This window comes from Cryptomeria japonica, chromosome 1 (assembly GCF_030272615.1).
Source record: "Cryptomeria japonica chromosome 1, Sugi_1.0, whole genome shotgun sequence".
Taxonomy (NCBI): Eukaryota; Viridiplantae; Streptophyta; class Pinopsida; order Cupressales; family Cupressaceae; genus Cryptomeria; species Cryptomeria japonica.
The window spans coordinates 483,466,034-483,481,735 of record NC_081405.1 but is presented as its reverse complement, the minus strand read 5'-3'; the positions used below and the strand labels follow the sequence as shown (position 1 = coordinate 483,481,735).

The window sequence follows — 15,702 nt, the reverse complement described above, 5'->3', positions numbered from 1 at the left end:
CCTCTTCATCTATAGTGCAAGAATTATGGTGGATTATCTGGGGAGGCAGTGATAGGATAGCTTAGGGTTGTTCTATTTGGAGTCATCTTGGGTTCAATAGGAGTGACAAATACCTTGTCCATGCTAACAATGTCCACCACCTCCATAACCCATCTGCTAGATAAGATATGTATATTAATGTTCATGAGTGAGCGAAAGTAGGTCAATGTGACTCAAAAATTGTAAGAACCCCTACTAATCTGCCTTTTATTTTTTTCGGTTTCGTATGCTTGACAATTCATCAAACACTTTGTATTCACAGTCTGATTTCTGAGTCCTTGTTTGTTATTGTGAGGTTAAGGGATTGAAATTGATGCCAAATCACATAATATTGCAAGGAAATGAAAGGCTAACAATATGCATATAACCTTTGACAATAGAGAACCGCGGAATAACAACTTAAGAGCATAAATCAGAACTGATAAATAATCTATTTATGACTGTTACAACCTTGTCTCAGACTGAAACTTCAAAGTTCATACCAATGAGTGTTTTTCATCAACCATACAATAGTAAAATTAATTCTTTACATACCAGTTAACCTTGCTTGTTACCATAGACATGAAATGGCATACAACGAAAGAGAATAGAGCTGGAAATGGACTGTTAACACCCTTAATACAAAACTGAGTACAACTGAAGTGGTAACAGCAATAATGAGTCCAAAAACAAGTGCCAAATCTTCACCAGGTGTAGCCACCTAGGTTAGGAATGGAACAATGAACCCCTGGCTAGATATGAATGCAAATGTAACCCCCAAATGGCTGCCGAATACTAAGCGCGACACTGTAGCAGCACTGTTCACAGTACTGTTCACGGCACTGTAGCAATCACAAATCTTCCTTTCCCATATTTTTGATGCCACTATCGCCCGCGAATGTGCTCCAAATATCTTCTTCAAATCTGCCCTTCTCTATTAGAAAATCTAATAAGCACAATGTGTTTCCTGAATGAAAACACCATTAATCCTCTTGACTGTATCTGGCAACAGTGAGAAGAATGTTGACAAAGAGGGATTTCGTCCTCCAAGCCCAATAATCAGAGTTCTGAGAAATCCAATAGCATAACTTTCATCTCATCCAAGCACGCTGAAAGGGAGCTTGATATAGAGGTATGGTTCCAACAACTTGAAAATGCTCCAAGTTGCTCACTTGCTCAACTGGCAACCCAATCCCTTTCAATTGGGATTTTCCCAACCAGACCTCACACCTTAACAAGAAACAAATAAATGTCTCATTTCAATTGTTTTCATCCCCATAATTCCCCACTGAGACATTTTACAAAGGTTATCAACTTTGGTTTGTCAACCCCACAGGCAAAGTGCTCAAAAGTTGCTTAAATGGCTCACACCCCTCCAAAATGGTTCTACAAGTCCACAAAGACTCAAATCAAGTTTATTAGGATCCAACAACCTCCAATGATGGTAAACAACCCTTAGATTGGGTTGATCAAGTCTCAAAGGGGTCAAAGTGCAAAATGGCTATTCTAGCCAACTAGCCCTCAAAAGTGACTTTTTGGTTTCTCTCCCAAAAACTACAAAGGACCAAGCAATTTTATTTTATATTCACCATTAACAACCTAGGACAGCACTTTTTCCAAAAGGGTTTGATCTGGAACCTTCTACAAATACCATTTCTAGTAAACCCTCAACTAGGCTAAATGGGGCTAAATGAGCACTTTAACAAAGGAACTACCCTTAAAATTGGAAATTTCTCAAGGGCAGCAATTGGAACACCTTGGGGAACTCAAAAAAAAACCAAATCCAAAGTTACAAGTCTTGGTTTGCATCTGATAAAAAATTATGGGGAAATGTCAAAGTCTTCTTCACCACTGTATGCTAGTCACATGGAGATGCCTGGCTTCAAACTTGAAGAAAATAATTTCCAACTGCATTCTCTTGGTATGAAACCTCTTGAATATCATAGTACACTCCCAGATCTTCCATCCAACCAAGTTTTAGACTTTTGCCATGATTAGAATGGAAGAAAAGGGAAAGAAAAGATGAAACCCTTGGTTTATGCCCTTTTCATAGGCTGTTTTGGACTGTTACACAATAACTCGCTCAAAAATCCACTTCAGAACCTCTGGTTGGACTCAAAAGAAAGGTATTTCACCCCTCTAACTCCCCATGAAAGAATTTTTCAGTTTGGAGGTCGAGAAATTCCGTACCAACCAAAAGAACAGCAAATTTTCTGGAAAATACAGTTTTTTTATTGATTTCAAATGTCAAGTTTCACAAATTTCGACCACACCAACCCCCAAATGAGTTTGTTGAGGCATTTTATAGTTTTCCCAACATGTTCAAACTGATTTTAGATGGTTATGAACATTGGGAAACTAATTACAACAACTTTTTGAAAAGTTGCTTTACAAATTGACAACTTTGTCAATTTTTGACAATTTTTGCATTTTGCCATTCAAACTAATTTTATCATCAACCTAGGGACCTAAACACATTGAAATGGATATAAATAGACCAAAACAACCTCGACTCCCTAAATCTACTCATCCTAAGTCCCTTTGACCATAGTTGACCATAGGGTTTATAATGCACCCTAGGCCACTAGGCCTTACAAAATGGACAATTAGGACCTTATTACAAAACAAAACATAAACAAAGGATTCTTTGATCCTTCCCAACACCTTGCTATCAAAAACATTAAGTTTTCAATCAATAAATTATGAAATTGAGGCTTGTGCCCCTGCACCATACTCTCGGGGTGGGCTGATCTCATTTCCACATGAGATAAGTTGGTCCAATGAAGTGTCATGCTTCAGAATTTCTGCCTCATCCATCCATATTGCCTCTTCAACAGGTTGTCCTACCCATTTCACAAGGTAGTTTACTCACTTGTCTTGTCAATGTGGGATAATTAAACACTTTAATATTTTATCCCTCTTTTAAGTGTACCATGTACTTTTAAGTGAAAGGGGACATTTAATATTTATAACATATTACTTTATAGTCCCACTATAGTCATTTATTAAACAAAGTTAAACATTTTAAATTTAACTTTATATCTCGCCTAAATAAATAAATATTAAATGACTATGAATTATTGCCATCCATCTGAACGTCAACCGTGAAGTCAATGATGTCACTGAAGATCTGAATCATCTTGAAGTGACTTACTATCAATAGTAAGTGTGCCAAAACTACATCAAAACATCTCGAAATGACCTGCGACTGAAATGCCTAGGCAAAAATCCTCCAAGATCCCTTCTGCGTCCTGGTTAGCCTACGAGACCATGAGAAAATAGGTTAACGACAAACCTCATACAATATGTGCTAGAAAGGGCACATTACAAAAATACATTGGTCTATGGTAGAAAGTTCTAGGAAGAAAGCATCTTAGGAAACTAAATTAAAGGAACAAAAACACTAAAAAACCAATGAACCAATGCAACAACACAAATGGCTAAGCAACCAATTCTGTTGATGTGTTTTTTATGGCATCATGCAACACAGAATAAAATACTCAGTATTCTATCCTCTCTTGAACAAAGACCTTTTGGATGCTAAACTATGAGATCAAACGAGATGACTCCAAGGTTCCGATAGTCAGGTCTTGACCTTATACATGGATAGACTTAGTGATTGTGATGTGATTTCCCGTAATCACTAGAGGGACTTGTTGTGACGTTTTCACACATCGCCCCATTGCAAATGGAGACCCCCTACTTTTTAGGCCCTTCAAGTCTTTTGGCTTTGTTTTTTGGGTCTTTTCGCAATAGTCTCATCAGTCTCTTTGCTTTGCAAGTGTTTGGGGGTCATATTGATTAAGTTTGCTTTTCGTTTGAGCAAATTTGGTTAAGTCTAGGAATTGATTTGTTAATTTTAGGGTTTCTGCCTTCAGTCTTAGATTTTAGGGGTTTCTTTTAGGGTTTTGAAAAAATTGAACTTAGAACTGAAATCGGGACCCTTCAAGGAACCTCCCAATAAAATTTGAGTGAATTATGAGCAGTTACTATTTTTAGTAAGTTGCACTGCCACCCGGATTGGTCTAATTTTGCCAAAAATCAAACTTACTATTTTTAGTAAGTGCTTTCCTGACCTATTTTGTTTGAACCCTAACATTTTGAAATACTTACTATCTGGGGAAATCTATTTTTGGCAGGTTCTTTACAGGAAAACACTTAAAACTGAACATCCCTAAAGACGCTGAAGACGAAACATTCCTGAAGATAATTTCTAAATCTGGAAGAGTCAGAAGGCAGACAAGTTGGATTAAAAAAATGGTTAAGTATGGAACTCCTATTCTAGAAGAGGAAAGCACACAAAATCATCCAAATCTGGAAATTTACATCAATTCACCAATGTCATCCTGATCCGAAAATGGCCTGAAATTTCACTAAGTCAGAAAATTTGAAAGATCTTCCAAAATCCAGAATTTGCATATGATTCCTAGGGACCTAAAACCACTCTCAAACATCCTGCCAATATATATGTAATATAACTTAAAGTATGCCACTTATACTTAACTGTTATATTTCATATATATATATATATATATATATGTCCTGAATTGGTAGAAAACATCAAATTCCTCTACCTAAGAGAAATGCCGCCCAAGCACTTAGGAGGGCGCCCAAATGACATATTCATGGAGAAAGGATGAAAATCAAAGATTCCTCCTTCATGGCCAAAATCCGCCCAAGTATTCAAGAGGGCGCCAAATTTGAAGTATCATGGAAGGAAGGAAAAATAGTGAATTCCTCCTCACCATCAAAAATCCGTCCAACACTCAGGGAGGATGCTAAAGAGGGGTAGTGAAGGAAAATTCTCTAAATCATGAATTTCTCCCCTATGAAGAAATTCCGCCATGAGACAAGGAAGGGCGCCAAAAAGGGATGTGCATGGAGAGATGGATAAAGGAGTGAACTCCATGGCGAGTACAAAATTGCGCCCTGGAAGGAAGAAAGGCGCTAGGAGGGGGGGTCATGGAAGAATCAAATAACAATGAATTCCTTCCCTTAGGTGAAATTGCGCCCTAGCATGATGGTAGGTGCCAAAATGGAGTCTTCAAGGAGAATCAAGGAAGTGATGAATTCCACCATGAATTCCATGCCCAAGGCGGAAACTAAGGAAGTTTGTCTAAGGCATGAAAGTCCAAGGGTCAAGGAGGAATGAAAAGCAAAATAATCTCCTTGGGAAAATCTTAAAAAAATCCATTTTTAGACACCAAATCTCGTCTGAATTTCAAAAATCTTGCAGATTCGGATTTGTAGGAGAATTTTCTATCTCCAGGACTCGGGACCTAAATTTTAGGAAAGTTCCTAAAAAATAGGAGATGTGAAAAGTTGGTCAAAAAACTCTTTGCGGACATGATGAATTCAAAGAGCACAAAAATTCCTTCCTCAAGGAACAAATTTCCAGAACTTCTTCTCCAGTTCCAAAATGTGCCCAAGGTTGGAAACAAGACATAAAAATCAAGGTTCAAGAGGAAAAATTCAAAATTCAAAAAAGTACCTTCCTCAGGGAAGAATTGTGCCCAAGAAGAAGAAATTCCAAGAAAGTGGAAAAATTGATTGTGTTGGAAATTCCTTCCTTCAGGACAAAATTCGAGGAAAGTGAAAATTGACTAAGTGTTGGAAATTCCTTCCTTCAAGACAGAATTCTTGGGAAATGTGAAAGTTGGCTAAGGCATGAAGGAATTTCTTCCTCAAGGGGTAAAGTAGAATCAAGGTAAAAATGAGGTTAAGGAGCAATTTTTCCTCCACATCAAAATTCCTTCACCATGGAGAAAATGTGCTCTAGGAAAGGAATAGGCGCCAAATGAAGCTAAGGAAGGAATTTTCCTTCCAAGATAAAATTCCTCCATGACATGAAAATTCCACCCAAGGAAGAAGTTGAAAAGAGAGGTAGGGAAATTAAGTCAAGGATAGAGAAGAAAGAAAAATCCCCTCAAGAGAGAAAAAATAATTATTCCTTCATTGCATGAATTCTATGCCGAGGATGAATTGAAGATGAAAATTTCAAGGCACGGAAGGAATCAAAGATGAACAAAACAAGAAAATTCCCCTCGGGATAATTTTTGAAAAATCCCATTTCAGGCATAAAAAATCATCCAAATTTCAATTTTTTTTTTCAGATTTGGATTCGTGAGATAATTTTCTCTCTTGGACCTTGGAACCCTAATCTGAAAAAATTCCTAAAAATAGGAAATGTGCAAAATTGGTGAAAAATCTTCTCCAAGGCAAGGAAAATTCAAAATCTCAGGAAAATTCTTCCCAAATAAAGTTTTCTCTCTCCAAGGGTTTCTCGCCAAGTGACAGCCAGGTCAACGCATGATGAATTAATGGAGCATCTTTTGCATGCAGCCATCACATTTAAGGCATTATGGCAGATTCCTTTTGAATGTGGAGGTGATGGTGCATTTATGACATGATGGGGCAATTTTTGCATAGAGGAATATTCAATGCATCTTGGCCAAATTTAGTGAGGAGTGGCGCATTTAATGCATTCTGGTTACCAATTGTAATGGGTTGGAATTAATTGTATATGGGCATAATGGGTTATTAATTGTTGATTCCCACCTTGTTACATCACGTGTGGGGAATCTTATAGGGAAAACCTTAATTAGGGTTTGCATGTAGCCAAGGCTAGATGCCTATATAGAGGGGTGACCCCCCTATTTGTAAAGGAGGGAGCTTTGTATGAAATTGTTGCGATAAGTTTTTTAGACAATAATAGTGAAACATTGTTCTTTGATGGCGTCCACTTAAGTTATTTTTTCAAAACTTGCATGGTTTTGTCTTCCTCACTTAGAGTAGAATTTTATTTTCTCAATTGTTAGTATAGTGTTTTGAATTCAATGGAGAATGTAATGGTGTTTGATGAATTTCCATGGTTCATACTTTTTGTATCTTGCTGATTGTAAGTTGCAGTGTAAAGTTAGCCTGAGCCACTAAACTTGTGCTAAGTTCGGTTGTGGACAGTCATTTGGATTGCGCCGTTTTGGGTATTCAAATGCACTTTCTCGATTTGAAAATCTTTCAGGATCCTCAGAAGATTGCACCAGTTCCTACGGATGTAGTTAAACTTGGCGAAGCAGAGCTTGGTTTATTTGGAATTTGTCCACCAAAGCATTAACCGTTGATATCACTGCCCTTAGGAATAGATTTAGATCCTTCTAAACCCTTTCCCCTTTATTTTCTGTTCATTTTAGTTCGTTCGAAGAAGCAAGATCGCGAAATTGCCATATCCGATGATGGAGTTCCAGCCATAGCAAAAAAGTGAAAGAACGATCCAAACGTAAGGCCCCTTGGATTACTAGCAAACACATCAGCCAATTGAGTCGCGTCCACGCATTGAAGGAACCTTGGAGTTAGCCGTTTGATCTTGTTGCAATCTTAGCATATAGACTAACTTTGTTCTAGAGAGAGTAAGGTGACCGTTAGGCAACTTTATTCTGTGTTCCACGCTGTCATAAAAAACACGTCAACAGGACTTATGTTTAACTTGAATGTTTGAATGCTGCTGGAACATGGAATTTTAGCTGTTTTGAGAAAAGATAAAAAAGGATTGAGGATTTAGAGAGACTACACTACTCCTAAGATCAATGTAAATAATGGATCATGCATGGATGGACACATTTCTTTAACTGAGCTTTGCTTCACCATGTTACCAACAACTACACAAGGTTGATGCAATCTTTTGAGTGAAACAAAAGTTTTTCATATTGTGAATCATTCATCCAAATACCTAATACACTGGCCCAACTTGAATAAACACATCCACAATTGAACTGAGCACATTTTAATGTTTAGGCTAACTATGCACTGCAATTGAAAATCATCCAACTACAAATAGTATGAACAAGGAATTATCAACATCCATGCATTACACCATCACAGTCAATGAACTTCATCTAACACGAGGATTCAACAAGAAATCATGCAATATGTAGAAGAAACAAGACATTCCACCATAACTTCCATGAAAAAGCATGTTCATTTACATAGCTTGGCAACAATTTCTACCTTCTCCTCCTACTCTATTCTACTTCTAATGATCTAGTTGCTAACTATTCTCTCTTGATTACTAACTATTAACCTTTACAAATGAGAGAGTGGAGCCTTTTATAGTGCTCTCATTACAATAAATGGCCAAGATCAAATCCACATCAATGGCCAAGATTGAAGGATAGAACTTTAATTAGGGTTTGTTACACCTATTACATAGCATTTAATGCTTGACCAATGATAAAATTACAATAAATGGGACACATGTCCTTCGTTGAATTCCAACCAATAGATGATGAGGTTAGGTACATTGAACTTTGTGCCCACATGTAGTAGTTATCTTCCTTGATGGATGAGTCAAGTGCATTGAATTTGGATGTCCTAACTTGGAATGATGTGATTGGGTATGTGATGACTAGGTGCCACCTCAACTTGTTCCTTGTACCTCATCACAAGTATTTGTGATTTTGGCAATATCTCTTGATACTCAACATTTCCAAGCACCTGATGTGATGATGGTGGGAGATATTCCCAAATTGCCTCATCTTCTAACTTTGATTAACTCTTCTAGAACTATCTCCTTGATCATTCTTTTTCTCTTGCGTGGAAACTCCTTCCTTGTGATGTCTTGAACCTGTCCTAGCATTGCTCTCCATCTTGAATCTCCTCCTTGGATTGCCTCCTTTGAGCCGCTTCCATGATGTTTGTAGAGCTATCCCCATGTAGTGGTTGAATCCTTGAAGTAATGCCTTGATGTAGAGAAATACTGCCCCAAGCCTCTTACGTCTCGACTTGTAAACTTTGCCCCTGTTATTCATAAGTTCACCTCCCCGCACCATGCATCCAGCTGCTGGCTTTAACCTGGAAAACAAAGGAATCGTTGAATCTAATACTTCTCACTAACCCCTTCCAATCTGAGATTTGTACTCTTAATTCTGGAAATGACTTTCGCTGGCATGGAACTTGTTTGTAATGAGACCTAAGGTCTGCTCACAAATTTACAAGTCTGATTCAATTGCTTGAGGTCTGATTTTCATGCTTTTCGGACCTGATTGCCAATTAAATCCTCTTTTCTCTGCCTCCAGCTGCGAATTAGGTCTGATTTCCCACCTATTTAAGGTCTGAGTTTCCATCTTTGAATTCCCTAGCTGACTCCTAATTCAAACTTGTAAAATGTCCATGCAGCTTCGTGGATTTTGTCATGTGAGGGAAACTTTGGATTTTGTCATGTGAGGGAAACTTTCTTCCTGGTTAGGGATTTTGGCATGTGAGGGAAGATCTCTCTCTCTCCTTGGCCAGGTTTTTGAAGTGTTCAGGACAAAGCACTGTTGGGGATTTTGGAGGGTGCTGCCATGTGGTGTGTGAAGTGGTTGGGGTTTCGGAGGAGTGCCTCCATGAAGTGAGAAGTGGTCGGGGTTTTTTGATGAGTGCTGCCATGAAGTATGGGAAGTGATCAGGGATTTGGAGTGGTGAGGACATCTCACTCAAAGTGGCCAGGTTTTGGAGAGGGTAAAGACACATTGTGGCTGGGCTTTTGGGGTAGTGAAGACAAAATGTGGAAGTCACATTCTCCACCATCAGCATTAAAATCACCTCACTTCACTAGCCTCTAAAATGTTTGCATCTTCATTCACCAAGGCAACCTCAAAACTCTCAAGCCTTGACTTCCATAAGGCGCTGATCTTGACAATCCAAAGGGAAAAATCATCGCCTACTACCTTGGTCGTGGATCTGAGTGTGTCAAGACAAAATGTCAAAGACGGTCAGTCTTTTGAGGGTGTCCGTACATTCTCATCCTTAGTTCAATTAGCTTTTACAGCATCGATATCTTCCCTCATTTCATCATCTTCATCAACATCATTCATCATTGCCTGGGCCTTGATCGTTTCTCATCGAACACCTAATCTCAATTGACTGCTTTTCACACTTAAACTCATAACTTGTCTTGACCTGAAAGCTACCCTATGAAGCATCATCCAAAGACCACCATGACTTGATCACTTCCTATCAATAAAAAGCACTGCATCTCTCACTATCAAAAGGTTAAAGACACTAAAACTACTGCCAAGCTAAATGACTAAGCTAAGACAACCATCCATGAAAGCAAAAAGTGCAGGTCCCCATTTGCAATGGGGCGATGTGTGAAAATGTCACAACACAACCAATTCGCAACCATTTTGGGGGAACAAAATCCACAAAGAGCAAGGGCTGATGAACACTAAAGGATAGGATACAAATGTCATCAAAGATCTCTATTAGAGCTTGGAAGAGAGAAGCTGTTGGTGCCATTGTTGATCATTGTGAAAAAAATTATACATGATTTGGCAAAGCTCATTGAGGAGTTCCAAAATTTGGGGAGATTGGTATGGTGGTGCATGGGGAAAGAAAAGTACTCCATCTAGAATTTGCTTAACTTCCAAGGTTGGTGCAACTTTTGTAGTAATGAAGAAACTTGTAATCTTTCTATCCTCATAGCCTAGGGTGGTCGAGACGGAGTAAGTTGTTTATGTCAAGTAGAGCCATGATGTTGAGGAATAGAACTGTGACATCAAGGATAAAAACAACATTGTCAAGATAGAATGTGTAGGGGCATCTAAGTAGTATTGATATTCTAGGAGAAATACTGTCTCATACGTCTATTCGCTGTAATGGCCCCTTTTGGGAGGACACTAAAATTTGCCCACTATCTTGAAGAATTATTTCAGGTTATGTATTTTCAGCCTGCCGTGGTAATTTGGACAGATTCAATTTGATGCCGTTTCCCTCTCTAAAAGATGAACGCTGCTCTCTTGGATGAGTACTATTACTGAATGGTTCGATCTGTATTTGATTGCTGAAGGTTCTTTGCTCTCTTAGGAGAATTGATGTTAATTGTATTGATTTCCTCCATGATTGATAAGTCCCCTTCAATGCTTGGAATGAATTGTTGGAATTACCGCTGCCGTTACACCAAAAGCTCGAGCTGTCAGTGAACGGGAGAGCGGCTAGAGACAAGGATCCACGGAAGGTGGGAGGAAGCCATGTCGCGAATCTCAAGGAAGTGCTGACCGACTAGCCAACAATCCTCCCCCCCCTAGCACCGACTGGGGTTCTGCGAACTTCTTTTAAGGAGACCATAGGGTGACCTCCTGGGATTCGAAGCCGTAACCCAACGCTCTGATACCAATTGTTGGAATCATTGCTGCCGTTACACCAAAAGCTCGAGCTGTCAGTGAACGGGACAGTGACTAGAGACAAGGATCCATGGGAGGCGGGAGGAAGCCATGTCGCGAATCCCAAGGAGGTGCTGACCGACTAGCCAACATGAATTCTCCTTGATACTTTATTGGTGGAAGGGTCACCACCTTTCATAAGAATTGAGTCACCACTTTTCATTGTTGCCTTTGAGAATAATATATTATTCCTCATATTGATCTCCCCCTTTTATCTCCTCCTTAAATGAAAAGTTCCCCCCTTTATATCCTCCAATGTGAGGGAGAGTGAGACCTCTTCATAATGGTCACAACCTTTCACAAATGCCATCCTTCAAAAGGGTCATAACCCTTCATCATTATTGCCCCTTTGGAAGAGCCACTTCCTTATTTTCTTCCCATTAATGCTTCCTTAATTCCTTTGCTCCCTTCTTTCTTCCTTCATCCCCTTTTCTCCCGAGATGAAGTTCTTTTCTCTCCCTTTTATATCTCATGTTTGAGGGAGTCACCACTTTTCATTTCATGCCTTTTGACCATTCATTAAACTTAATTAAGTTCTATTTTTATTCTTTTATATTTGAATTTATTATTATTATTTATCAATAAACAATTGCTTATGCTTCCTAACTTACGTCTTATTTTGTGATGAACATATATAGTTGGAGACAATTGATAGAGTATATAGAATATAGAAGTCCCTTCTGATGTATCAATAATAATGTGCTACGAACTTGATGGGTTTGCTGTTCCTGAATATATCATTAATATATGAAATACAAATCTGCTTACAATAATCGAAATGCTGTTCCCAATATACTTGATACACACTTGCAAAATCTGATATATGTCATGGTAGCTATATCGAATATGGAGTTGGAATCTCGCAAGGATTAGGGAGGTGCTGTGTCTGATTTTTGCAGGTGATAATATGCACTATGTACCATGCTCTTTCAGATGTCTTGCTGATTGGAACATGCACACTATTAATGGCCTTTGGTCTGCTCTCCTGAGCTCTTTCACATCTGGAAACAAAGGATAAATATATCCCACAGATCCCCCCCTCTGGGAATGTGAGAGTTGACATATTATATATCCTTATAACCTTTCATAGAAAGATTGTGTCTTTTCCTTAATACCAATGGTTTCTTCTTGTTAGTGCTACTTCATGCCTCTTCATATAATCGCAGCATTTCTCATATTGATCGGAGCTTTTGTGAAGTGTTTGTTTAAGATTGTGAATCACACCTATAATCGCTGTCTTGAATAATGGTCTCATCAATCGTATTACTTTATTTGTTTCATTTATTTGTTTTTGTATGAAATTGCTGGATTTATTTTCTGACTATTCACTGTTCCTCCTTGACTAATTTCTGCCCCTTCAAAACCAATCAATAGTTTCTTAAAATTGTTTGTAAATACTTATATCACTTGTAGGAATTGCTGCCCATGAAAATAAAGAAGGCGCTACCTTAAATGGTGAAATACCATCGTGATTATTTAAATTGATCTCTTTATACACTCCATCAGGCCTTAACAAAACACTTGGTTCGTTGCTCTATATATCTGCTGTGTATTATCATATATGTTTTAGGAACAGTAATTGTACCATATATTTAATGCCTCTCCATAATCTTTAATTCGCACCTTGTTTACTAATTATTATTTCTTTAGTCATAAGTGTAATCGCTTCATTAATAGTTTGTTGCTTCATTTTACTTCCTTTCAACCATGATCGTCAATTAATAAAATTTCTTGTTAAAGCTTCTATTTGTTCTTTTCTATAGTCGTGGTTCCTAGTTACTATATTAATCACTGCCGTTGTTCTTATGATGCTCTGAGATCATCTTTCAATCGCTCTCTTAACAATAGTTGCATTATAATCAAACTTAGTCGATGATAATTAGACTGTCATCGTATCACTTCCTTAACATTACTTGTTCTTAATTTGATGGCTTCTTTTTGATTTGCTTGATTAAGTGAATCCCGTCTTCAATGGTTTGCCTGCTTATCAAATGTGGTATCTTGTGTTGTCTTTACAGTTGCTAATCTCTGATATTTAATGAACTTCTAAAAAGTCGCTCTTCTCAACGATGATGGAAGTCTCTTCTTAATGAGCCAATCTCTTCAACGTGATTGGCTAGCATGTGACACGTGTGATTGATCACCATATCTTCCATAAAAGATGTCTTGGATAATTTATATGAGCAGATCTTTAACTTCCCATTCAAGTTGCACTGTATATTGGTTAAGCTGCTTCATATGTAAACTGACTTATATTTATTAATCTTCTCCGTACTTTTGGGCACTTGATATGTAATTGATGTTCCTTTCTTTAATACTGATTGCTGCCTTGTAGTCAAAGTCATGGAAACATTGTCATAGCTGTTGTAGGAGAGTCGGTCATGAGTATTGATTTAGTGGCCCTTGGCCTTTACTTCATCAAAAAAATCTTCTTCAAACGGTCTCTTGACAACGATCTCTTTGATATCAATGAAATGTTATGTATTATTGCTGCTTTATAGAATCACCATCAATCGGCTAATTAAAATCTGTTCTTTCACTTCATTGCTATCTTTTATATCTTTAACAATTGTATATAATATCCTTCATTTGATTATCGCTTTTTGCAATTTTGTCTCTTTAGAGACTAAACAAAATTGAAGAAGTACCAGCGATGTAAGGTCCAACTTTGGGGACATTACAACATTACAGTCTGCCCTTCCCAAACCAATCCTCGGAGATTTGTATTCCTTATTTAATTTGGTTGACCCAACGTTTGATCAATATCATGGATATCTCTTTGCGTTAAAGCATGGGTGATCTTAACATATATTAAGACGAGGATTAGAAGCATGGCACATATCTATTACCCTAAATAAATTCATATCTTTTTGGTTTACTCTTGTTATTCTCATATTCTAGATCAACCCAAGGCAATAATCATAGAGATTCATGGAATAGACATGCTGGGAACACATTAGGCATGAACTAAACACGAAACGTACACATAAAAACATAGAGCATACACATGAAACATGGAGCATACAGATGAATATATGTAGACATAGTGAATAGAGGCAGGTTACAATAAATATTATGACTAGCTAATTAACCTATAAATAATCACTACTTAGTTCGGTAGGGACTCAAAAGGGCGTCAGCAAACTGCCCAACCCAACTAAGCCTGAGAGCACACAATATCCAAGTCATGGCCATTTGCATCACATCCCACAAGTGGCAGGAACGTCCAACTAGGGCTAGATCCATCCCTTGGGGTAATCAATTCATCACTTAGTCCACAAGAGGCAAGAACGTCCAAGTAGGACTAGATCCATCTCTTGGGGTAATCAATTCATCACTTAGTCACCCGGACCAGATCCATCTCTTGGGGTAATCAATTCATCACTTAGCCCACAAGAGGCAGGAACGTCCAACTAGGACCAGATCCATCTCTTGGGGTTATCGATTCATCACTTAGCCACAAGAGGTAGGAACCTCCAACCATAACCAGATCCATCTCTTGGGGTAATCATTTCATCACTTAGCCCACAAGAGGTAGGAACGTCCAACCAGGACCATATCCATCTCTTGGGGTAATCAATTTATCACTTAGCCCACAAGAGGCAGGAACTTTCAACCATTACTAGATCGATCTCTTGGGGTAACTAACTCATCACTTAGCCCACAAGAGGCTGGAATGTCCAATTAGGCCCAGTTCCATCTCTTGGGGTAATCATTATTCCACAATTCACAATAACTTTCTTCCACAAATCTGCATATATTCATCTTAAATTCTGCTTCAATATTCCTCACAACTCCTTAAAATCTGCAAGTAATCTCCTTAGGCACTCCCCTGTATCTGCCGATATGTATTTGTTTTATCATTCACATTCAACGCACATTTTCCGCTTTTTCCACATCATATTCTCTACATGCCACAAACTTAATTTATATCTTCATCACCAAATGGAATGATGCATCTCTTCAATAGAGAACTCCTTTCCAAAAGACATGACTTTCAGTTCCAAACTTATTTATTATCCTAAGTGCTGGTATATTTCTCCTTAATTATAATTTTATTCTCTTTAACAATTTTTGTACATTATTCACTAATTGCTGTCTTTTATTCATATTATATTTGTATTAACATCTCTTCTATATCTGCATTGACTCCTTTTCTAATATGCAGATCTGATTAACTTTATTTCTCACACAACATCTACTTCTTCTCCCTGCTTTCTGGAGTATATATATTATTCCTTGTATTCTTTAAAACAAAGTGATTAGTTACATGCCTATCAGTGAATTGATAGGCATGTAACTAATCACTTTGTTTTAAAGTCCACCCTGGAATATTCCTTTTAATCAACAATGATTCATACTTGTAATGGTATGATTATTATCTGCTCTTTGTTCGCTCAGGCTGGCAGGAATGGTGCTGTGATAGTGTCCCCGTTTGGGAGGACACTAAATCTCGCCCACTATACTTGTAGAATTATTTCATGTT

At 38.0% G+C, this 15,702-nt stretch overlaps 1 protein-coding gene across 1 annotated transcript in view; it reads left to right on the top strand.

Moving 5' to 3' along the window:
* Positions 1-15,702, top strand: part of LOC131031286 (uncharacterized) — a 226,410-nt gene that overhangs the window by 105,390 nt on the left and 105,318 nt on the right. The window lies entirely within an intron of this gene.